The following is a 24,914-nucleotide window of genomic DNA, read 5'->3' as shown; positions in this document are numbered from 1 at the left end:
TCCTTTATTTTTAATTCTCAATTTTCTTCTTGTAATAATGTTCTATAAGTTGCCCAATTTTCTCTCATATTAAATTTTTTAATGGCTACCATTTCCAATGGTGAAGCCTACCATGGAATTTTAGGTTCTAGAATTTTTTTGTATTTCTCCCAAATTTTATAAATCGATTTCCTAATTTTATGATCTAAAAACCCCTTGTGCACTTTAACTTTCGCATCTATTAAATAGGCATGCCGTCCAAATCTTGTTTCAATTCCCTCTAAGTCCAACACATCTGAATCATCCAAATTCACCCACTCTTTTAACCAAGTTAGGCCCACTGCATCATGATAAAGCTCGAAATCGGGAGGCCAAAACCTCCTCGTTCTTTCTTATCTATCATAGTTTTATGCTTTATCCAGAATTGATGCTTTTGAATTATGATGCTGGAGGAGACTCTTGAGAGTCTCATGGACTGCAAGAAGATCAAACCTATCCATTCTGAAGGAAATCAGCCCTGAGTGCTCACTGGAAGGACAGATCCTGAAACTGAGGCGCCAATACTTTGGCCACCTCATGTGAAGAGAAGACTCCCTGGAAAAGACCCTGATGTTGGCAAAGATGGAGGGCACAAGGAGAAGGGGATGACAGAGGATGAGATGGTTGGATGGACAGTGTTCTCAAAGCCACCAACGTGAGTCTGACCAAACTGCGGGAGGCAGTGGAAGACAGGAGTGCCTGGTGTGCTCTGGTCCATGGGGTCACGAAGAGTCGGACACGACTAAATGACTAAACAACAACATTGTTACATTTACACCCCACATTTCCTTCCAGGACCTTCAGGATGGCATGGCTGTCACATACAACAACCAAATGTGGTAAAGTTAGGCCCAGGACTCATGACTGAGCCAAATGTTGATCTCTGGTCTCTCAGTTCTTAGTATGACACTCTAAACACAACCCATTCATACTTCTATTGCTTCTAAGCTTCTTCTGCAGCATAAAAAAGCATCTTACCTTCAAGCTTTTTGGCTAAGACTTTGAATACTGATAGCTTTCCATGCATTATTAACTTAATTGTACCCAACATATATTCCAAGATTCTCATTAATATATTCCCTCTTTAAAGAGGAAGAAGCCTCTTTATCCTTGAGCAGTCAACCAAGTTTTTAGCTTCATAAAAAATAGGCTACTCTTAATGAGACAAACCAATCCCTTCCAGATCATAAAGTAAATTCCTAGACACATAGTTTCTCCATCAAATCGAGCACAATGTACTGCTTGCTGTGGGTGAAAGGTACTGGCCTATTACTGCTAGAAAAAAAAAATTATTCCATATGCTGATGATGGAGATGTGTCTATTTTTCCTGGGTGCAGACTTTGTGCTTTTTAGAGATGGGTGAATCCTGCCAATTTCTGTCCCTCCCAGTTTCTCAAAAGAAATTCCTATTTTTTTAGTTCAGTGATCCACATTTTCAAAACAGTATGCAATTTATTTATTTATTTTAAGTCCTCGTGAAAATCCATGAGCATTTTAATGTCACTTGCTCCTTAAATATACATTTATTTGTATTCAATTTTGCCTAATATACACATTTTTTGCAAAGCATTTTCCCCTAATATAATGCATTTTGTTTTATTGCTGTCCCCCCCCTCCAACCCTATCTCTGTGTACATGCTGTGACTCACGTTGTATCAGGCTGTCCCTACCTAGTCTCTACCGGTCCAGATCCACCAGCTGAAGACCAGTGCCCTTGTATATGCATTATTGTACTCATTCCTTGGGAGAACCGAATTGCAAAACTCTGAGAAGTGTGTATATCAAAGGAGATTTTTTTTCAGTATGCTTATTGTTTCAGAAAGTGCAGCTTAGGAAGGTTTGCCTTTAAATGTGAACTGAATTAAATTTCTCCCCCATCCCTAGTGACTATTGGGTGGTTGTCCGGGATTGCCCGGCTCCTCACAAGGAGAGGGCGAGGGGAGGTCCTACTCAGGAGGAGAGCCGGGGCAAAGGTATTCCTTGTGAGGAGCAAGGGGAGAGAGGTCCTCCTCTCGAGGAGGAGAGGGACAGGAGGACTACTCGAGAGGAAGGGCTGGTTGGAGGTCCTGCTCAGGAGGAGGGCAGGGAAAGAAGTCTGACAGTGGTGGTGAAAGAAGAGTTAGAAAGATACTTTCGAAGATGGGGTTTCATTGCTAAGTGTAAGGGGGAAAGAGCTACAAGAAAATTTGAAAGGGAGAGGACTGTCAGATTATGACCATATCTGTGCCATATATTTAAACCACTACTGTATCACCACTATTGTACCACATTAACACTCCTGCTGCTGCTGCTGTGAGTGTCTGGGAAGACCGCTCCCTCCTCCGGCCAACTCCATCGGGCCTAGGAGGTGGGCCTACACTCACCAACACAGCTTAAGAGGTGCTGAGAAGGGCAGCCTCGGCTCTTGCTCTGTAAATTACCGTATTTTTCGCTCCATAGGACGCACCGGACCATAGGGCGCACCTCATTTTTAGAGGGGGAAACCCAGGAAAAAATATTTTTCTGGTTTTCCTCCTCTAAAAGCCCTTTTTTTTTTAGGATCAGCTGAAAGTTTTGCAGCTGTTTTTGCAAAGACAAAAGGCCTTTCTTAAGGATCAGCTAAAAGTTTTGCAGCTTTTTTTTGCAAAGGGAAAAGCCCTGGGTTGGTTTATTTTATTTTTTATTTTATTTTTGAGGATCAGCTAAAGGTTTTGCAGCTTTTTTTGCAAAGGGGGGAAAGCAAAGCTCCTTTTGCAAAGGGGGAAAAGCAAAGAGGAAAAGCCCCATTTTTATGGGGTTTAACTCACATTTCTGAAAAATCTTAAGGAAAGGGAGCCATTTCTACAGTTTCCAGACAGATAATCTAATCAGCCAGTCACATGTCCTGGGGAAACAAACAACCTCCCTCTGCAGCACATTCAACAAAGGAGGGCGGGGCTGAAAGGGAGCCGGGGACTCTTATCTCTCTCCCTATCTCTTGCTGATCAGCTGCTGAGCGGAGTCCTTTCAACACTCCCTTTTCTCTTTGTAAAATAAAAAGCACAATCTGCTTTTTGCCCCTGGGTAATTCAGCTCCAGGGACCACCATTCGCTCCATAAGACGCACAGGTATTTCCCCTTACTTTTCAGGAGGAAAAAAGTGCGTCTTATGGAGCGAAAAATACGGTACTATTGTTTGTATAATGTATTTTACATTGTAATGTAGCCAAAGCAAATTCCGAGTATATTGAAAAAATGTACTTGGCCAATAAATTATTATTCTATTCTATTAACTTTTACTGAGCCTAAGATGGAGAGGCTCAAAGTATCAACATCCCAGAAAGTCTTGCTTTTCCCATATCCACAGCCTTGGATTCAAGTGGAAATCAAGCATGGTTTTCACTCTGTGCCTTCTGCTTACTTCTAGCCCAGCTCTCACACACTCCACTTTGGCAATTTCCTTCCCATTCCCAGCCAGGTGAAGGAGGGTGCCCTCTCTAACACAGAGACACTTTTTTATTATTATACAACAGCTCATACTTAGGGGCCATTATGGCCCTTGCCTAGCTAATTCAACAATGGAATCCTCCATGAGATTTTAATCCTTGCTGGATCCAGAAATTAGAAGGGACTCAAGCATCATGCAGCCAAATCTTCCCCCCCACCCCACCCCACAAAACTCACAACAGTGCATTTGCCCAGTGGAGCATGATTTATGGCTTAAGGACAATTATTTGCACCAATGAAGTTGCAATCTCCATGCTAAAATCAGAATGTGCTGGGCTGTAGTATTTCTAACTGTAACCAAACTGGGGTGGACTTCACCAACAGAAATCTCTCCACCAAATCTCTGAATCAAGCATTTATGTAGGCAACATTCCACACCAGCTTGAATGTCATTATATTGGTTCATATCCCTGCATTCAAAAACTTGCTAAACTATTATTATTATTATTATTATTATTATTATTATTATTATTATTATTATTAGCCTTTTGGCCTTCGGCATCTTCCACATATAGTGACACGTGTATGGTGGCATCATTTTCTCATTGCTATTGGAATAAACAATATGGCTGGTTGAGTACAATGTTAATCAATATCTAATTTCATAGCTGGGCAACTGCTTTTAATGACTTTGTGCTTTTGTTACATTGTTGGGGCAGGGGGTGTTGTAAGGGAAGAGCTTTGAATCACTCCCATAAGAACTTGTCAGGGAAAGAGCAAATTCATTTGCTTGTCATCATGTAGAAGCCAAAAGGCTCATTAGACTAATTAAGAAGAGACTCACTGGGGCTTCTGCTCATTCAAAAGGCAGAAGAATTTGCTTCCTTCAAGGCCCATAAAAGGGAGTCCCCCTCCCACCTGCCATAGCTATCAAAATTAGAATGTTCAGATGGGTAGTAAAGCCATTCCACATAGAGATGCACATTGTCCATTACTCCCTGTGGCTGACATGGAATACCTCATCATCAGTGGAAGTCCATGCACTGATGTTTGAATTTGGGATGTGATTAGTGGTGTCTGATCTTTCCCGACTCCTGTCTTGGTCCAGAATTAGCTTGTTTTCCCTACCTATCACTACCATTGGTCATAAAAAATTTAGGGGGTGAACCTGCTAACTTCCAGTTCTCACTAGCCTCAGTTGGGCCCTACCTTGACTCAGTTCCCATTTAAGCCAACGGAGAAGCTGGAAGACTTGGGAACCTAACCGGGGGAGGGGGTGTCAGTCACCCGGATCATCCCTGTGGATGCAGTAACACCCTTCAGCTCTTCTGTTGGTGCTTGGTCATGAAGTGGTGTTGGTGGTTACCCCTTTCTGCCTTTAAAAGGTACATAGAACTGAAGCTGGAAGTTGGACGAGTGACACTCTTTCCCTCATTCTTTCCCACTTCCCCATCTTTCAGCTCTATGAGTTTGTCAAGGTTCAGATTAATTACATAGGATCCAACTTTTATCCAGATACCTTGAAAAAAAAACCCAGTGAAAACCGTACACTTTCTCTCTTTCTGTCTCTCTGGTGTTGGTGTGTTGATCTGGGGGAGCAAGGAGAAGAGTGACCAGAGTGGATGATGCCCATGGCATTCACTCAAAAATCCAAATATGCCAATGGGTGTAAAAAGCTATAACTCAGCAGTGTTGGCTTAATGGTTCCACTTTTCTCTAGAACTGTTCAGGGCCAGGATCTGGAACACAACTTGTTATTGTAGGATGCAGATGGCTTAGTCTATCTTGTGTTTCTCCCATCCCAGGGGGAGGGGGGAGGGAATGCCACCAGCTGAAAGTCTGCACCAGGATAGTGGCTTTTCAGCTATATTAGACTGGATGGATCCTATCCAACCAACTACTCCAAACAGGTTGTACCTTAGTGGAAGGTGACAAAGCCAGAGCCTATCTTTCAGCCCAACTACAAGTTGGCTTCTATTCTCCCAGAACTGGCCCCTTTAGAAGCCATACCACCTTATCATTATGCAACTCCCATCACAGAAGACTCAGGACTTCACTTTGCTTCTTTCCTCTTCCCTGCCCATTTATATTTTCTTTCCTATCATATCTCTTTAGATCACCATAAAAGCCATTATTATAAAATGTAAACTGCATACAGAGACAATAAATTAATAAATGTGAAGATGCAGAGATTTTGACCAGCCTTGGTACTAATGGAGCAAACTGCAAATGTTTGGTTACTCAGAAGTAAGTTCCACTGTCTTTAAGGAGGCTTACTTTTAAGAAAGTGTGCATACGATTGCCACTCAAATATACTTCTGGCAAATGTTGCCACCACAATAAGCAATGCAGGTTTGCAGCCACTTTAAATTTACATAATAATCCCTTGCCATTGACTTTATTTCTTTTCTTTTATATCCATGCACACAAATGATAACGGAAAAGGGCATACTTAATAAAGCATATCCCTTGACAAAATCAATACAAAAACATTTCACAAGGTACATTTTATCCAAATCTTCTATTCCAGAAGGCTAAGAATAAATTTCAATTGCCCGTAAATGAGTTTCTAATTTCCCTTCTTTCTCTAAATCGTATTAAATGAGCTTTTACTATAAGCAATGTATTCTCCATCCCCTTCTTAACCAGTCCTCACTAGATAAAAAGGGGGGGGGAAAGAAAATAATCAACATCCCATCTATATTCTATATAATTATATATTTGGAGGGAAAGCAACAACTCTTGACCTTATTTATTTATTTGATGTGTTTCTATATACATGTTTACATCCAAAATCTCTCTCGTCCAGAATCAACTGACTTAAGTAATACATTATTTCTATATGATTTCATTTCATAAGAAAATAAGCACATGAAGAGCCCTGCTAATGGCCCATCTACTCCAGTGTCTGTTCTCACAGTAGCCAGCCAGGTGCCTGTGGGAAACCAGCAAGCTCTGTTACTTTATTATCTTCAAACCTCATTGCTCCAAGAAGCCTTGAGTGGCACACGTGGGTTTCTATCATATCACTGTCACTCGCTTCTTCTCTAAACTGAATAGTCCCGAATGCTGGAACCTTTCCTCATAGGTGTGTGTGTGTAGAAACTAGCCTACTGTAGAAAGGTAAAATGTCCATTCACTGCTTTCCCAGATTCTGCATCTATCCTCTACCCACCATTGGCATGTGGCCCTCAGAAGGTTGGAAAGGAGTGAATGTGGGTCTCTGGGTGAAAAAGGATTTCCCACCCCCTGATTTGCCCCAATCTTTGAAACAAACATTGCTTAAGCGTTTCTTCCCTGCCATGCTTCTGTGTCTTTATTTCATGTCTCGTGTCTCTCTCCCTTCTCCATTTGCTCTCCACCATCGTAGAATTGTTTGTACCCAGGAAAACTTGAAAGGACACCAGATCCAGAGTGGATGGCATCTTATATGCCAACTCTGGAAACCACTACTGCAGCCAAGCTGGTGCCAAAATTATTGCTCTACTCTCCTTTGGTCAACATCAGCAAGGCTGAGGGGGCTGGTCTTGATGTCTGGACAACCTGGGACCTCCATACACACTGCCCAGGCCTATGCCCTGGGTCCCTTTGGTGCTGCTAACACAGTGGTTTGGCTTCAAGAAAGAACAATGTGATAAAAAGTCGATGGAATCTCTCCATCATATAATCTTTATCTGTTCCCTGCATAGTGAGGCTCGGGCAAAATTACTAAGACCAATAGCTCAGAAACTTACAGGTGCACCAGCTGAGTCACACCTTGCCTTACTCCTGCAAGACAATGACTCCTATACAACCTTGCAGGTGGCAAGGTTTCTAAACTCTGTCATATCTCAAAAAAGGCGCTGTGGCCAACTACACGACCACTAATACTTTTGTTTTCTGCTCCCTGGTTGCAATTTTAAAACTTGTATTTGTGCTGTGGTTTGTTTCTCTATGACTCCAGGGTCTATGGTTTGCTGTACCTTTATGTCATATATTCCATATTTTATGTTTTTATGGACTTATAGCTGCAATAAATTTGAAATTTGAAATTTGAAAGAAAGAACAATATACATATGGAGCAAGGTCAGTAAAAGGCGTGGGCTGGTAAGAATGCTGAGAGCCAAGTAGAGAGGTCTGTAGGGCTGCATTTGATCCCAGGGCTTGAGGTTCCTGATCTCAAAGCTCCGAGACAGCCTGAAGTACATAGTCCATCTTTCCCCAACCTGGTACCCTCCAGATGATGTTGGAATCCATTTCCCATCAGCTCCAGCCAGCATGGCCAATGATCAAGGAACTGGAGGGCACCAGGTTGGGGTTGGTCTCTCCTAGTATCATGGGCATCTTGCCTGCTCTCCCACCCCCCATCGCTTTTCCAGCCATGTCCCAAGTCCTGCTTCAACTCTTTGCTACAGCCTCCTCCATGTGTGACTTCAAGAGCAGGGGCAGAAGCAGCCCCAATGTGAAGGAACGTTTTGCCTCCAAGCCCAGTTTCTGTGAATCACAAGTGGGGAGATTGTTGTCGTGCTCGGGTCCTGCTTGCAGGCTTCCTGTAGGAGTTCAGCCAGCCACTATAAGAATAGAGGGTTGGACTAGATGCACCTTCTGTTCTTAAACATGAGTATTTGACACAAAGCCTCCATTTGGCCTTTCAGTAGCATCCTTTAAGAATGTGGTAATTCAGGGAGGGCTGCAGTCAAAACAAGAAAAAAGGGAAAGAACCACATGCAGGAGTATAAGATTGGGTAAGATAACGCTAAGTATCAGTGGCTCCTGTCAGAGGCAGTACTGTATGCCTCTGAGTCCCAGTTGCTGAGAGTCACCAGTGAGGAGGGTCCTGTTGCAGCCAGGTCCTGCTTGCAGGCTTCCCGCAGGCATCCGATGGGCTACTTTGAGAACAGAAAGCTGGACTAGGTGGGCCTTCAGCCTAATAAAGCTACAGAGCTCCTCTTAAGACCCAATGGAGTCTTTCTCTCCACTTCCTGGTCCTTACCTCCTCCATAGTTTCAGCTTTTGCTCTCAGCTGCCCCCCTTGGATACATTTCTGGCAATCAATCCATTGCTAAGACATCACTGTATTCTGTTGCCATTGAGGGATCAGGAGGTGCTGCTGCTGCTGCTGTTTATGCAGAATATCGAAAATAATAGTTTCAACAAGGAGATATTTTTAGAGCAGAGATTCAAAGCAGCTGCCAGCCTGACACAATAGACAGCTAATGACTTTGCTGAGACCTCGTTGTCTTTCTTTAATGTACCACCTCTCAGCCTGCCCTTTTGTTCTGCTCAAGGAGGGAGCATCCCATTATGACTTCAATGGCGTGGTTGTGGTCCAAAGCATTGTGCGTGGACCAATCAAGAAAGGGTTGCATCTGTCATCTGTTTGCCAAGTAGCTCACTGCACAATGGAGCATGATGCAATTAGGACTTTTACACATGTTAAGTTCGGGTTCAATAAGAATAATAAGAGGGGGGGGGAAACAATTTTGGAAATTTAACAGAAGCTTCTGTAGGTTTGCAGACAAGACACCAGGGGCAGTTGTGAGCAACTTTCTGGAGAAAATTGGACAAGAAGATGAGAATTAGGGGAAGAATAGCATGTCCTGTTGCACCATGGGCTGAGTGATTCTGAGCATGTGCAAATTGCCTCTCCTTTCTCACTTTTCTATGGATCTGGAGGCAAAGTGCCTTTAAGCAGTGCTTTTCTTCTAGAAAAAAGGTGCCTGTACTCATCATGAAATTGTTACAGTAAGTGCCACATTTTAAACCAGTGCTTTTCTTCTTTTTTGGGGGGGGGGGTTGCCGGTACTGCGGACCCTTGGGTACCCCCAGAAAAAAGGCACAGCTGTTAAGTGTTGGGGGGGCGGTTGCCTTTGTCAGTAAGTTCACAAAAGGACAAAACATTTCCAAGCATTTGCAAAAGTGCCCAATTACCATATTAAGAACACATTTTAATTTTGTGTTTTATAATTCACCTTATAATAAATAAGAAGATTATAATAACAGCACTTTAGCATGTCTCTGCCACCTTCTCTCTCTCTCTCTCTCTCTCTCTCTCACACACACACACACACACGCACACACACATTTATCAGTTCTGGCAACTGGCCCAAATGTTAAATCTGGGCAGGCCAATGAAATTCAAACCAGCTGGTGAGCCTGCTCAGGAAGGATGTTGACAACCTAGAAAACATTCAGGGAGCAGCTTGGAGGATTATCAAGTCTATGAAAGGCAAGTCATAAGAGGATGACTGCAGAAATAGAGTGTATTCAGCCTAAAGAAAAGAAGTAGGGAGGATATGTTAATAGGATATGGGAAGAGCAGTAAGGACAGCCATCGACCATGGATAGAAGAAGGCATGTATTCAAATGACAGGTAATTCCATATTTAGTTTAATATTATGGAAGTCTCCAAAGGATTGACATTAGGGGTAGGAGGGCCACAACCTGTTCTGGGCAACCTTTCAGGAGTCATCGGCCAATGATGGGCCACAGGCAAAGACAGGTGGAGCAAGGAATACAAATTTAGCCTTCTGGAATAGTCAGTGCCAAGAATTCCAAGTGAGGTGGGCCAAAGGGCTGACTCAGTCTCAAGCAGCTTCCCACATGTTAAGTGTGTGTGTGTGTGTATACACCTGTATGGCCAGTTATTATGCACCTTAACCACTCAATTTGCATTCCACTGTGTGTGCGTGTGTGTAAGAATGCCAGAATAGACCCGGGTTCAAATCCCCACTCAGCCATGAAGCTCATTGTCTCTTAGGCTAAACTACCTCACAGGGTTGTTGTGAAGGTAAAATGGAGGAGGGAAAACTATGTGTGACACCTTGAACTCCTCAGAGGAAAGCTAGGACATGAGAGAGGGGGAGAGGGAGGGAGGGAGGGAGGGGGAGGAGAGAGTGAGAGAGTGAGAGAGTGAGAGAGAGAGAATCCTGCAAAAAATACTCTCTGGAGTGCACAAGAAAGGGAGCGTATACCTCCCTCCCTCTCCCTCCCGCCCATAAAAATGTCAATGTTTTTGCTTTGCCAATGGTTTTCTCCAGGCAACTGAGCTGCAGAACAGCATCCTACGTGTCCCCCTGATAGTATTGCAAATCAATTACCTTTCAGGCCATAAACTTTGTTTAAAGAGACAGATTACATACAGAGTCCTCTCTTCCTTCTGCTTTGTCTTTAAATGAAACAGCCATTTGTATTGAAGGGCAAGCTATTTCCACACAGCATTTTCTTTCTGTACTTAAGAGGAAATACGGGTGGGGGAAAGCTGGAAGTAGGGATCAAACGGGCCCATAAAGAAGGGTTTTTAAAACACAACATCAATGTCTCAAAGGGGTGGGGAGTGTATCTGAAGAAGTGTGTGTATCTGAATAAGTGTATCTGTGTGTATCTTCAGGTGTGTATCTGAAGAAGTGTGCATGCGCACGAAAACTCATACCAAGAACAAACTTAGTTGGTCTCTAAGGTGCTACTGGAAGGAATTTTATTTTATTTTTTTATTTTGTTTTGACTATGGCAGACCAACACGGCTACCTACCTGTCAAAGGGGTGGGGAGAACCTCCACCTGTTTCAGGCCTTTTTAATGAAATTGATCCTGTGATGTTTTGTATGAATTTGTTAATGGTATGAGGCATTCATTAGGGCTGCGCATTGGTTCAGCTGAGTCCCAAACCAAAGAGGGGAGATTCAGGGGGTCCAGGCGTTGCTCGTGTTGGGTTGGAACAGCCCTGGATCCCTGTGGGTCAGGATTGGTGACCAGAGCAATCTGGAGCTGCCAGGAGCTAACACATCAAGCAAGGAAGGAGGGGCTGACACTGGGCAGGGGAAATAAGAAAAATGGAGAGAAAACCAGGAGTAGGGTAGACCTACCTGACTGGCTACGTATTCTCAGGAGAAGGTGGAAGTTCAGCATCTCCTTCCTCCCATCCAATGAAACCTCCAAAACAGCACCAGGCAGGATGGAACCTTCCATTTAAAAGCTGGTAAGCAAAGGATCTCATCCTGTGCAGTGCAGTTTGCTGCTCCTTGGGGGGGTGGGGGGTGGGGGGTGGGCTTCGCTGCAAGGAATTGCTCAGGAACAAGCAGCACTTTGCAGGACCGAGCCATCCTGCTCTCAGTTGGGAGGGAGCCGGGGGGCACAACATTTCCCCCTTCCCCCTTCTGGAAATACTTTTCATTAGCCCTGTCCCTCAAATTCAATAAAAATTAGGCAATTTGTTCATTAATTCCAATTGGCTGCAGCGGATATTAAATACTGTGCAGTTTAAGGCGACTAGAGACATAAGAACGGACTCCTTTGGAAATGAAACACTACCCAGGCCCATAGAAACATTATCCAAACTTTTACTAGCAGAACTTTCTTCAAAACAGAATTAAAACATCAAAAAATATCCATGCAATACCTTGTGCGGTTCAGCACAGACTCGGCATCTTACTAAATATGAAATACTGGTAATCCAAACAGACCTATAATCAAAGGTCTCTCTCTCTCTCTCTCTCTCTCCAGCCTGCTCCAAGCCTTCAGGCTGTTAGCCCCTCCCTTCAGGAAAGCCATTTACATGCATTGCTCTCCCTGCAGCATTCAGAGAGAGAACTCCATTGCGTGGACAGGCGGAGTCCATCTTCACTCCGTTGAGTTTAGGAAGACAGACTCAAAAGCAACTCCCTTCAAAATTGAGATTGCAACCCAATGTTTTTCACATGATCCCCGGTTACAACCCTCACATATTAGCTACCAGAGAAAAACAATCATTAATCAATCAATCAATCAATCAATAAATCAATCATTAACTCTGCAAGGAGCTCAGAGTCCTTTAGAAAAACTCTTGTGGAAAATCCTGTGTTAGCAATAGACATTTAGCCATTTTCCATCCATTATACTTAACAATTGCCCACTCAGAGCACGATGAATGTTGGATACCTCCCTATGATTGACTCTCTCTCCCTCTCTCTCTCTCACACACACACACACGCACACACACACACACATGGGCTGAAACTGTGATCTTCTGCATGGGAAGTGTCTGCTCTACTACTGAGGTACAAGTCCTTCCCCCTTCCTCATTTGTTTAGGAATGGGGTTAGGAAGCTCCTCTGTGTGACCCAGCCTGATGGGTCTGCAGCCGAACAAAGATTTTGAATGAGTGGCCTAAATGCCCAACATAGCCACAATCCACCGACTCAACAAATTGAAACACAATGGCTTGATCACACTATGTAAAAAATAAAAAAATGTGCTATATATCTGCAGCTATCATAGCTGCAGGAGGATACCCAACAGGCTTTCGTTTTCCTTGGCAAGCCTCAACAGTTTTCCAATCATTTGCCTGGTTCTATTTTCTCCCCATGAAGAATTCACCAGCAATCCCCAGCGATTGGCTCCCTAGTGGTTACAAGGAAATTTTTCATTCCCTGTGGAAGGTTCAGCATTGGCCAGTTGGGATAGTTTTCCTCCCTATCACTTCACTAAGCAATTTCAAAATCTCTGGTGTAAGACAGAAAAGTCCCAGGGTCAGAATTACAGAGGATTTGGGTGTTTTTACTTTCAGGAGAAGCACTCCTGGGTTTTTCATCAGATTCTGTCCTGCCACCCAAATTGTGCCTGCTGTGAAGTAAGGAGGAGGATTTGCAAGGTCAGCAGAGGTGAACATTATCTGTGGGATGTCCAATGGAAATGAAAAGGAAGTAAATAAGATTAGCAAAATCTGTCAGGGCTTCTTTCAATTCCATTGCAATATTTCTGAAACAATAAAATGGGTAGAAGCTGGAGAGGGAAGAGAAATCTGATTTGTTTTGCGCTAAAGCTGAATCTATCAAATTTACACTTTCCAAAACAATCTGAGAACTGCAATGCAGCTACCCTTTGAAATTTTCACTTATCTGAATTTTGCAACCAATCAGTGCTTCCAAAAATGCATACATTAGAGGTAAGTGTACATAAAAATGAATGTATTGTGAAAATAACCTACAAAATGCATTATATTAGGAGAAATTGCTAGCAAAAATGTACACATTAGTCATAACTGCAGAGAAACGTGAGGATAAATTTGCACTAAAATGCTACTTAATTTTCATGAGCAATTATTATTATTATTAAACTGGTGTCGAATTTTGGGGAATAGAATTTAAGATAGGATTTAAGAAAGAAACTAAGAGAACCTGTATTGACAATTTCTTCCACACTTAGTAAGAGGAGGTTGAACATAGTTTGATACACACATTCATGCACATCCATTCAGAGCTAAAGAAGTACAGCTTAGCTCTATTGCAGGAATACGGGGCCCCTTTTTAGTCAAAGGGTAACATTCCTTCATGGGAAACCTTCTGGGATCAACATACTAGTGGTGAGCTGGGCCAGAGGAAAACAGTGGGTGGGGCAAAGGACGTTACTCTTACCATTATATAAGTAGCTCAAATTGCATCCTTCCAAAAGACAGGTTTCCACACTACTCCATTCAGGCAAGCAAGAGGCATTACCATATCTCAAAGACACATTCTAGCTAAGCAACATCAACTGAGAGGACATGCAGAACTCTGGTGAGGGGCATGGCTTAAGAATGGAGATAGCCTAGGAGAAGGCATGACCTGAGTAAAGTCCCAAGGGCCAGAATTCTCCACTCCTACTATACTAAAATTATAATCATCATACACCCCTCCCCAGGTGCCTTTTTACAAACTTCTGCTAGTGATAGAATTTCTGCTTTCCATGTGGGAGCTGCTTGATTCAATCTCCAGAATTTCAAAATTGTTGTAATGGAGTGTGCCTCGGGGGGTGAAGTCAAACCACTGAGTTAGCAACATCAGAGTGACCTCCCCAAAGTGCAAGCCCTGGGCAGTGTGTATGGAGTTCCTCAGCTGCCCAGATGAGAAGACCTCCCCCCTCAGTGCCTTGCTGATGTGGTTCAGACACAGGCTGCCACCAGGCCCAGCACTGGTGGGTGGCAGCAACAAGCAGCTCCGGCTCTCCCAGCAATACCCATTGCCACCCACCAGCACCTACCTGACCTGGGGGTTCTGGATCGCAGGCTCTGTTGATCAAAAGGTAAAGGTAAAGGGACCCCTGACTATTAGGTCCAGTCGCAGACGACTCTGGGGTTGCGGCGCTCATCTCCTCTTACTGACCGAGGGAGCCGGCATACAGCTTCCGGGTCATGTGGCCAGCATGACTAAGCCGCTTCTGGCAAACTAGAGCAGTGCACAGAAATGCCATTTACCTTCCCGCCAGAGTGGTACCTATTTATCTACTTGCACTTTGATGTGCTTTTGAACTGCTAGGTTGGCAGGAGCTGGGACCGAGCAATGGGAGCTCACCCCGTCGCGGGGATTCAAACCACCGACCTTCTGATCGGCAAGCCCTAGGCTCAGTGGTTTAACCCACAGCGCCACCTGCGTCCCATCTGAAATAGTACAGGAGAGCAATCCTGAAACCATTTTGACTCTCCCAAATTGACCTCAAATATTTCTCTGCAAGGAGGAAGGAAATGGGAAAGCCTCTGCATTGTCTTTTGCTTACCTGTCTTAAAGGGCATCTTTGTGTATGAAGAGGGTGAGCCAGCGACCTGGATCCAGGAATTATAGCATTTACCAACACAAAAGAATGGCCAGGCTGCCAAGGTAGAGCAATTACTGGCCATTATCAGGTATCCTGGCAAACAGGATTTTTGTTGGAGACCTCCTCCTTCTGTGAAGTATGTATGATGTTTTGGGGAATTGGTCTCTGGCTACAGGGTGGGCAGTTTCAAAAGTCTACATAACAGCTTGCACACCAATGTTCTGGGTCCCTCCTGCCTCCTGCGTGTCATTGTGAGCACCCTGTTGCAAGAGTTAATAAAGATCAGGCTTACTAGCTTGCTTGCTTGCTTCTCAATATTCTCTGGTTGGCCTCTTGTTATTTTCTCCTTTCGATAGGGCAGGCACGCCCTACAGGTAGATAATGATCTACCGGTAGATCACTGGACGTCTGTGGTAGATCACTGGTAGATCACCGGCTCTTCACAAAGAAGCTTCACAAAGAGGAGGAGGAGGAGGAGGAGTTTGGATTTGATACCCCGCTTTTCACTACCCGAAGGAGTCTCAAAGCGGCTAACATTCTCCTTTCCCTTCCTCCCGAACAACAACAAACCCTCTGTGAGGTGAGTGGGGCTGAGAGACTTCAGAGAAGTGTGACTAGCCCAAGGTCACCCAGCAGCTGCATGTGGAGGGAGGAGCGGAGACGCAAACCCGGTTCCCCAGATTATGAGTCTACCACTCTTAACCACTACACCACACTGGCTCTCAACAACAAAGAAGCTCAACAACTTTGACATGAACCCCCCAAAAAGGGGGTAGATCACTGCCAGTTTTCAACTCTGTGAATAGATCGCAGTCTCTTGGGAGTTGGCCACCCCTCTGAGAGGGGACCTACTTAAGGACTCTATACAGATTCTTGGATACCCCATAATGGAAAAGAAGCATTTCCCCTTTCCTCCCCTCGTGTTGTGCCCCACCCACACACATCTGGTGATGGCCAGCTATCTTACTGGTCACAAGGCAGGCTCAATAGCATGTAGAACTTTATTCTCCAACACCTCACCACCACTGGCATCTGTCTCCAGAAGCTCTTCTTCATGGCATAAATATATAATCCCAATCTCATTTCATCTTGATTGGATGCCTTTCCAGGCATGGTTTTTTTGTTTTGTTTTGTTCCTCCATTCTTTTGCCATTTTCACTACTGCTCATAACAAGCCTTATTTCCAGCTTGTTAACATTCTTTGCACTGAAAAGCGGTTTCAGAATTGAAGAAAAACTGAGTTTACTTCCAGGGTTGAATAGAGAGCTTCCTCCAGCCTCGTGTTTGGTGTTCACAAGCCCTCTGGCTATGTAAGGAATTAAATCCATTTTACAACTCTGGTTTTTGGTTGTTGTTTTTCCTTCTCCAAACTCATGCCTAACAATAGCCTTGCTGCAACTTCTCTTTTGAGATGAATTGGACAATTGCCTCCATAATTGAACACTTTCCATCTTATTTCTCCCCCGTAAAGCAGCAAGGACCAGGGACTCTTCATCCAATGACAAACAAGGGGAAATAGAACCACAGATGGACCCCCCAATCAGCAGAGCAAATGAACAGGAAAAAAATGTGCGCTCTGCTGGAAAATGAAATTACTGATTTTGTGTAATTAGTCCTTAATTATTTATCATTATTGTGCCTAATTACCGCCACTCACAAGCTAACAGGTTATAAAACTCCTGGGCTGTGTTTATTAAATGTTAAGGGATCATTAGCAAGTTAGTGTCATTGCCGGAACACTAATGAAATATCCGTGAAAATGCGGATGGCCAGAGGCAAGTTGCACAGTAGGATCCGGTACCAGAGAAAGGGGATGGGATCTTAAGACAACTTTTAACTACTGGTATGGTTTGTGGACTGCCAAGAACTTGCAGAGGGAGCGCAGAGCCAGCCCAATGAATTTTTGCTGCCTGAAGCAAACACTGGAACCTGCCTAAGACCAAATGAGAACATTGATCCATCTAGCTCCATGTTATATACACTGGCTGGCAACGACTATCTGAGGTTTCTGATAAGGGACATTGCCAGTCCTACCTACAGATGCAAGGTATTGAGCCTGAGGCCTTATTCATGCAAATTCTATTGGTTGCAGGGGGGGGGGGATAGGTATAAAAAAGAGAGTTCTTGGATGCCAAGATCCATGTTTGGGGCAAATATTCTTTGGTGAGAGAACCCCAGCAGAGATTTTAAATCAGAAAATATGTAACAAAGTAATGCATGAAAATATAGGCCGTTAGACCTTTAAGATATACCCTTGTGGGTTCCAAAACTTCCTTCTTCTCTTATAGAAAAAGACCATGTTTGGTAAGCTAACATTGCTTTACTTTCAAACTCTCCAAAGGTCAGTTTCATGTGTCTTTCCATACAGCATTCAGAAAAAGTTGCACATGCAGTAAAAAATGGCTTGGTTACATTGGTAAAAATTCCTAAATTATTAGTGTAGGAACTCAAGAGTGGCTTATAAGAGCCACGCAGTCTGAGCTGCAGCAACCAGCTCAGACCTCCTCAGACAAAACTTGCTCCATAGTCTTAACCCCTTCCTGCATTAATTAGACTTAAGCATGTTGGTTATATGACGCTGGTTATTCTACAAAGCTGGTGCTCTGCTACTGAGCTACAGCCCTTCTGTCAGGCTCCCATCCCAAAACATAAGAGGGGCTCTTTTTTCATTTAAGGAAGGAAGATATATTTATTCAGACTAATTGCAGTACATGCTCAGCAGCAAGTACAAGGTCTGGAAGTCAAGATTTCAAAGTGCATTAGCAAAGCAAGAGATTCATAACCAGATGGAAGCTATGAAGATGCCCCTCCTGCCAAGCTTTTAAAGACAAGGTGGGGTGAAGTCATGGGATTATCTTGTCCTATAAGTCTTCTGTGAGTACACTTCATCTTGGCAGATGCATCTGATCACACCTACTAAGGCAGTGCCTGGTTCTCAGTGACATGACTGTCCTGTTCCTTTGCCTCCAGCATTGCCACTGCCACCTCCTGTTCAGCTCTTCCACCCTCCCTGATAAGTCCTCCACCCTGATAAGATTTTGTGTGCTGCCAGAGGGGTGGAGTGGAGAGCCAGAAGCTCTGCTTCTCTCTCTCTCTCTCTGACACAAGGAGAGGGCCTCTCTCCTCCATCATTAGATGCCAGCCTCCCACCACCACACCATCTGCTCCTCCTTCCTTCTCTTCCTAGTCTCTCTGGGGTTGCCAGACCATGCTAAATCCTGATGGAGCCTAGGGGCCCATAAGGCCTTCCCTAAAAGAATACAGGAAGCTAATTGATATAATTGGTCCAACTAGCTCAGTATTCTCTACAATGAATGGCAGCAGCACTCCAAGGGTTTTAAAAGAAGGGGGCATTTCCAGCCTTGCCTGGAGGTGCCATGGATTGAACCGGAGACCTTCTACATGCAAAGCAGATGCTCTACCACTAAGCTACAGCCATTCCCTTGCAAATGACAAGATGCTACCCCTTTTCACATAAAGAAGCCATCTAGATTGGCAGTTGAACCTCTTTCAGCATTGTGATGAAACATAATTTCCCACCATACCTGAGGGCAGCAGACAACCTTAGGGGGTGCAGGCCAGACCACGTGGCTCACACAGCTTTGTCCTCTCATGCCTTGTCACCACTGCCTGATGCTAGCTCACAACAGCTGCAGGACAGGAGTTGAGATGATGTGCATGATGTGAGCAGAGAAAAACATGGTTGCATGCACAATCCCTTCTAGATTGAATGTAGGAAATGCTCCCATATGATAACTGAAGATAACTCAGTGTGGTGCCACTCACGTCACTTTCAATCACAGGCATGCTGAAATGGTTGTTTCCATTCCACAAGTTGATAGAAACTCCTCTGAGTAACGCGGTTGAATACTGCCTATACTCTTCTCATAGTGTCCTGAATAAAAGGGAACTAGAATATCCTTTAAGGGAGAGCCATAACTATGGGGGGCTAGCTGGGTGAAGCCTCCAGAGGTGCACCATTGAGAAGTGCTGCTGGTCTCCTCCCATCCCTTGGGAGGAAATGGCAGGGTCTGTAGGACCCCAACATTTGGGGATGCCTTTTTTTTTTTTAGTTTAGAGGAAATGCAAGTAAGAGGCATCCTTATAGAATTGTATGGAATGAGTGTATAGAGAAATCATTTTCTCCTTCTGAAACACTAGAATTAATGGAAAACCATGAATTTTCGAAGATTCAGAAGAGAAAAAAGAAAGTACTTCCTCACACAGCACACTGTTAAACTACGAAATTCACTCCCACAGGAGGCAGTGACGGCCACTAGCTTGGATAGCTTTAGGAGAAGATAAGGCTATCAATGCCTGCTAGCCACAATGGCTACATTCTACCTCTGCTATCAGAAGCCATACACCTCTGACTACCTTTGCTGGAAATTAAAAGTAGGGAGAGTGCTGTTGCACTTGGGTCCTGCTTGTGGGCTTCCCATTGTGGCATCTGGACGGCCACTGTGAGAACAGGATGCTAGATCAGATGGGCCAATGGCCTGACTCAGCCTCTGGGCTCTTTTTTTGTTCCTATGACAAATGATTACTTCTTTATGGGGGTTTTTCCCCCCCTTCTAAAATGAAATGCTGTTTCTGGAGCAGAAAGTTAGGTACTCTGCCCTCTGCTGTTGTGTGTCATCTGGGATCCCAGTGACACCATCTGCTGATTTTGGAAGAGCCCGCGGCAGTTAGATCTTGTCCTGGAAATATTCTTCAAGTCATTTGCTCCCTGGGCATGGACGGAAGCGGATGCCAAGGGATTTGGTTGCTGGTGCCAAAGGTACACCTCTGTTCCATCCACCAGCTGCCACTTCCTAAATTATGAATAGACGGATATTTCATCTGAGCATTAAAGGGCTATGAAAATGTCATCTCTTTCTGTGTGTATGGATAAACCCACCACTTCCGGGGGTGGGAATCTTTAAATGAGTCAACAGGGAAAGCCATATTTGATTCCGCCCTAGAATGTGATGGCAAATGAACAGGTACATTTCCCACACCCCTGGTGTTCTGCTTCAGGAATGATGGGGGTGATATGCAGACGAGGGAATGGGGGGAGGGAAGAGAGAGCTTATTAGGGAAAATACCATAGGAAGGAAAGAGAAACTCTTGTTCAGCCATATATAACTTTCCCCTTCATATATTTTCTGGAAAAGCAAAGGGGGAATGATTGTCTGGATAAGCAAAGGGAGAATGAGGCCACGAATTTCTAGGAATTCATGAGTCCAACTCCACTCATAAAAATATAAGTTCAGAGTGACTCCATCAAGCCCCCTCCTCAGAGGATTCTGCCATCAAGTCAGCTCTCTGAGTGGCAGGAGCTGCCCTGTCCTCTTGGCATTATCACCTGTTATACTCCTGGATCAGACCTGGGGGAGGTGTGCTTCAGACTTTTGACAAAGTTCACCATGATATTCATGTGGAGAAACTGGTGAAATGTGTACTGGATGAGGTAACTGTTGTGTGGATTTGTAGCTGATTGACTGGCTGAACCCAAAGAATGCTCACTAATGGTTCCTCTCCTTCCTTGGAGGTTTTTAAACAGAGGTTGGATGGCCATCTGTCATGGATGCTTTAGCTGAGATTCCTGCATTGCAAGGGGTTGAAATAGATGACCCTTGGGGTCCCTTCCAACTCTATTGACTTGGATGAAGTAATTGAAAACATGCTCTTTCAATTTGCAGATGACAGCAAATTGGGAGAGGTAGAAGACTGAATCAGGATTCTGTCGCAGAAGACAGAATCAGGATTCAAGATTTCTGTAACAGATTGGAGCACTGGGTATAAACCAAGAAAATGAATTTAAATAGGGACAAATGTAAGGTTCTACACTTAGGCAGGAATAACTACCTGTACAAATATAAGATGGAGGACACTTGGCTTGCCAGCAGTACTTGTGAAAAGGATCTAGGGGTCTTAGTAGACCACAAGAAGAGGAAGAAGAGAAGAGTTTGGATTTGATATCCCACTTTATCACTACCCTGCAGAGTCTCAAAGTGGCTAACAACCTCCTTTCCCTTCCTCCCCCACATCAAACAAACTGTGAGATGAGTGAAGCTGAGAGACTTCAGAGAAGTGTGACTAGCCCAAGGTCACCCAGCAGCTGCATGTGGAGGAGCGTAGACATAAACCTGGTCCCCCAGATTACAAGTTTACCACTCTTAACCACTACACCACACTGGCTGTGTATGGGGTTCTGTCCTGGCCTGTTGTTGTTCAACAGCTTTCTAAAGGTGCTGTCAAGGTCAACTGTTATGGATGCTTTTGTTGAGATTCCTGCATAGCAGTGGGTTGGACTAGATGACCCCTGGGTTCCGTTGCAACTCTACAATTCTTTGATTCTGTGATGGTAGGGATTGCTCTTTATCAAGCACTGAAGTGCCACTGACATAGTGTGTAACTTTAAGATCTGCAATTTTATTAACTTGAACTTGAGCGGGCTTTCCCCTTCTCCCTCCTGTTCCTTTTTCCTTATGTGTCATATTGTTTTAGGGAAGCTAGGGCAGGGACCACTTAGTTCTAATTTTTGTAAGCCACTCTGAGAGACTTTTTGTCTAAAGTCTGGGGTATAAATAAACACCTCCCTGGGCTAGAAAATGGAGCATGTTTTGGCCAAAACAGAGCCATTGATCCCATGAAGCATTAGGAGACAGGAGGCAGTTTATTAAGAGGCAGGAGGCAGTCTAAATGCCAAAGAGGATGTACATTTTGGCAGCTGCTGTGACTTGCCTGCCAGCAAGCAAATTTGCAGGGGGTTCTACTCTGTAATCCAAAATAGCTCCCTTTGCACATGTTCTGCATAATGCGCACTCTCTCACTTTGCCAGTTTCCTGATCTTATGGCAGGTTTCATGTACTTTAGAGTTTAGCACAGCCTTCTTGTGCTAAAGTACTGACTGCTGGGTTTAATTTGGACCCAATTTGGATGAACTGGTGAAACTGGTACAAAAGGCCTCCATTTCAGCTTGTTCCTTGTGGGAGAAACATTAGAGCCTTGATTCCAGTCCGAATTGCACCTTGCCCTAAACCTCAGCTGAGTATTGCCACACTGCAAAGTAGAGTCATCTCTCCTGATTTCAAGAGGCCATTTGCACACATCTATAACTGAAACTTATCTATCTATCTATCTATCTAAATGCAGGGGTCAGCAAACTTTTTCAGCAGGGGGCTGTCCCTCAGACCTGGGGCGGGGACAACTATATTTTTTGGGGAAAACATGAACAAATTCCTGTGCCCCACAAATAACCCAGAGATGCATTTTAAATAAAAGGACACATTCTACTCATGTAAAAACATGCTGATTCCTGGGCCATCTGCGGGCCAGATTTATAAGGCAATTGGGCCAGATCCAGCCCCCGGGCCTTAGTTTGCCTACCCATGATCTAATATTTCTGAGACAAAGGGATGTGCATGTGCATATGTATTAAGACACCTAGTAAAGTTATTTTGAAAGGGTTCCTTAACAAAAAGAAGAAGATGCAGAACGAAGGAAAGGAAATGGAATCATGTGTAACAGCCAAGGTGGTTGTTGTTGGGCTGCTAGAGTATCAGACTAGAAGCAGGAAGACCCACATTCAAACCCCACTTGGCCACAAGATTTATAACTTCAGGTCAGTTACTGTCTCTCAGACTAACTTAACTCACAAGGCTAAGAAGAAACAGGGAAGGAGAAGCAACTTATTGAGTACAATAGGCGAGTTTCAATGAATATGAACTTCTACCTACCTTCTCTTTCTTTTCCAGCATCCAGGTAATTGAGGGGCGAAGGTTAAAAAGTAAAATGAATAACTTCCATGTCCAATTTCAATACTACTGGAGCATCATTGACTTGGGCCAGTATCAGCTTATGGGAGATGGGAAATTATGCTATTAAATCCAGCTTACTCAAACCCTTCCTTCCTTCCTTCCTTCCTTCTCCCCCCCCCCCTTCCTCCTTACAGCCATGTCTGATTTAAGCCATGTCTGATTTAATTCATCAGAGAAAAAAGAGAAACAAAAAAATCAACACACACACACACACACAAAAGCCCAGTGGTGTGTAGCAGTTAGAGTGTTGGACTTGGACCAGGGAGACCAGGGTTCAAATCCCCACTCAGCCATGAAACTCATTAGGTGGCTACGGGCCAATCACCTTTTCATAGCCTAGCCTGCTTCACAGGGTTGCTGTTGCAAAGATAAAATGGGGAGAGAAGAAGCCACGTTATGCCTCTCTGAGCTCCTTGGAGGAAAAGTTTGGTTATAAATGCAATAAATAAATAAATAAGGGATGGGAGAATCTGCCTATTTCAGTTACTCGTTTTCCCAGACTGTGAATTAGCATTTTAGTGCCCATTCATGTAATACATACATTTTTTCAGAAGTGATTTCCTCTTACACAATTCATTTTTTGCATGTTATGATCCAACAGTTATTTTCATCAACATGTGCATAACAGTTTGTGCACACTTCTCCCTGATATGCACACATTTGTACATGTTTTTCAGTTAGAGGACTGCATTGCAAGATTTGGAAAAGTGCTATTTTTCAAAGGATGGATAGCTGGGTTTCAGGTACAGTCTTACCTCGGGTTGCATTCGCTGCAGGTTGTGTTCACTATGGGATACGAACGCGCCGAACCCAGAAGTACCGGAACGGGTTACTTCCGGGTTTCGGCATGCGCACAAATGCAAAATTGTGCTTTGAGCATGCGCAGAAGCACTGGATCATGCTGCACACATGCGCAGATACGGCGCTTCATGTTGCAGTCTTTTTATGTTGCGAACAGGCCTCCGGAACGGATCCTGTTCGCAACCAGAGGTACCACTGCATTGTTTACAGAAGTGCAAATTAGGTAGGTTCCCATTAAAATCTGAACCAAATGAAACATCTCTCCTATCCCTACACACTATATAGCATTTATTCAAATGGTTCCAGCTGCAACCATACCATCAAGCATATTACTGAATTCTAAGGGAGGGTTTTGCTCAAAAATGAAGGATGGGGAGCATGTGGTTTGGGGCTATTAATTTGGGCAGGGAATATTTAAGGCGGTTAGCCGAGACTGATGTGAATATCTTGTAGTCTTGATTTATCAATGAGGAGGTTTGTATTTTAAGGGATGCTTTCTCTTTTATGCACGCTCCTCTGGTGACCGCTTTCATTGTGTCCCAGAGAAGAGGGGTTGTTATGTTGCCGTCATCATTGTCCTTAAAGTAGTTTTGGAGAGTTTTTGAAATAATCTTTCTAGTTAATTAGTTAAACTTCTATCCTCCACGGATATCACCAATCAGCAAATGCCTTGAGCTTATGTGCTCTCTGCCCCACTGTTATCCCTTTGATTTCATCATCAGATCTAAGTCTTCAGAACCTCTAAAATAAATGTAAACAATAATTGTGACAAGGGACAGCCTTGTCTTGTCCCCTTAGTTATTTTAAAATTTTCTGTTAAAGCATTATTCACTATCAGCATTGCATTTTGATTAGAGTAAATTGCTTCAATTGCTTTCAAGAATGTCTCTCCACAATTCATCTTTTCTAATGTTTTTTGTCATAAAAGTCAATGAAATGTTATCAAAGGCCTTCTCTGCGTCTATAAACACCAATGCCACTTGTTTATCATTTCTTTCTTCTAAGTATTCTATAATATCAATTACATTATCTTACATTATCTTTCAACTGTCGACCCAGAAGAAATCCAGCCTGATCTTAATGAATTAAATCTTTTAATACTGATTTCAACTGGTTTGCCAATATAGATGAAAAAAGTTTATAGTCATTATTCAATAGAGAGATCGGCCTATAATTTTTAACTGACGTCAGAATCTTGTTTCAGAATTAGTGTAATATAAGCCTTAGTCCATGAGTCTGGGACTTAACTTGTTACTAGAATCTCATTCATTACATCTTTCAGTGGTTGAAAAAAGAAGTCCTGCAATTTTTTGTAATATTTTGCTGATAATCCAGCTGGTCCTGGTGCTTAATTATCTT

Source organism: Lacerta agilis, chromosome Z, assembly GCF_009819535.1.
Source record: "Lacerta agilis isolate rLacAgi1 chromosome Z, rLacAgi1.pri, whole genome shotgun sequence".
Lineage (NCBI taxonomy): Eukaryota > Metazoa > Chordata > Lepidosauria > Squamata > Lacertidae > Lacerta > Lacerta agilis.
The sequence above is the reverse complement of the archived record's forward strand: the minus strand, read 5'-3'. Positions refer to the sequence as shown.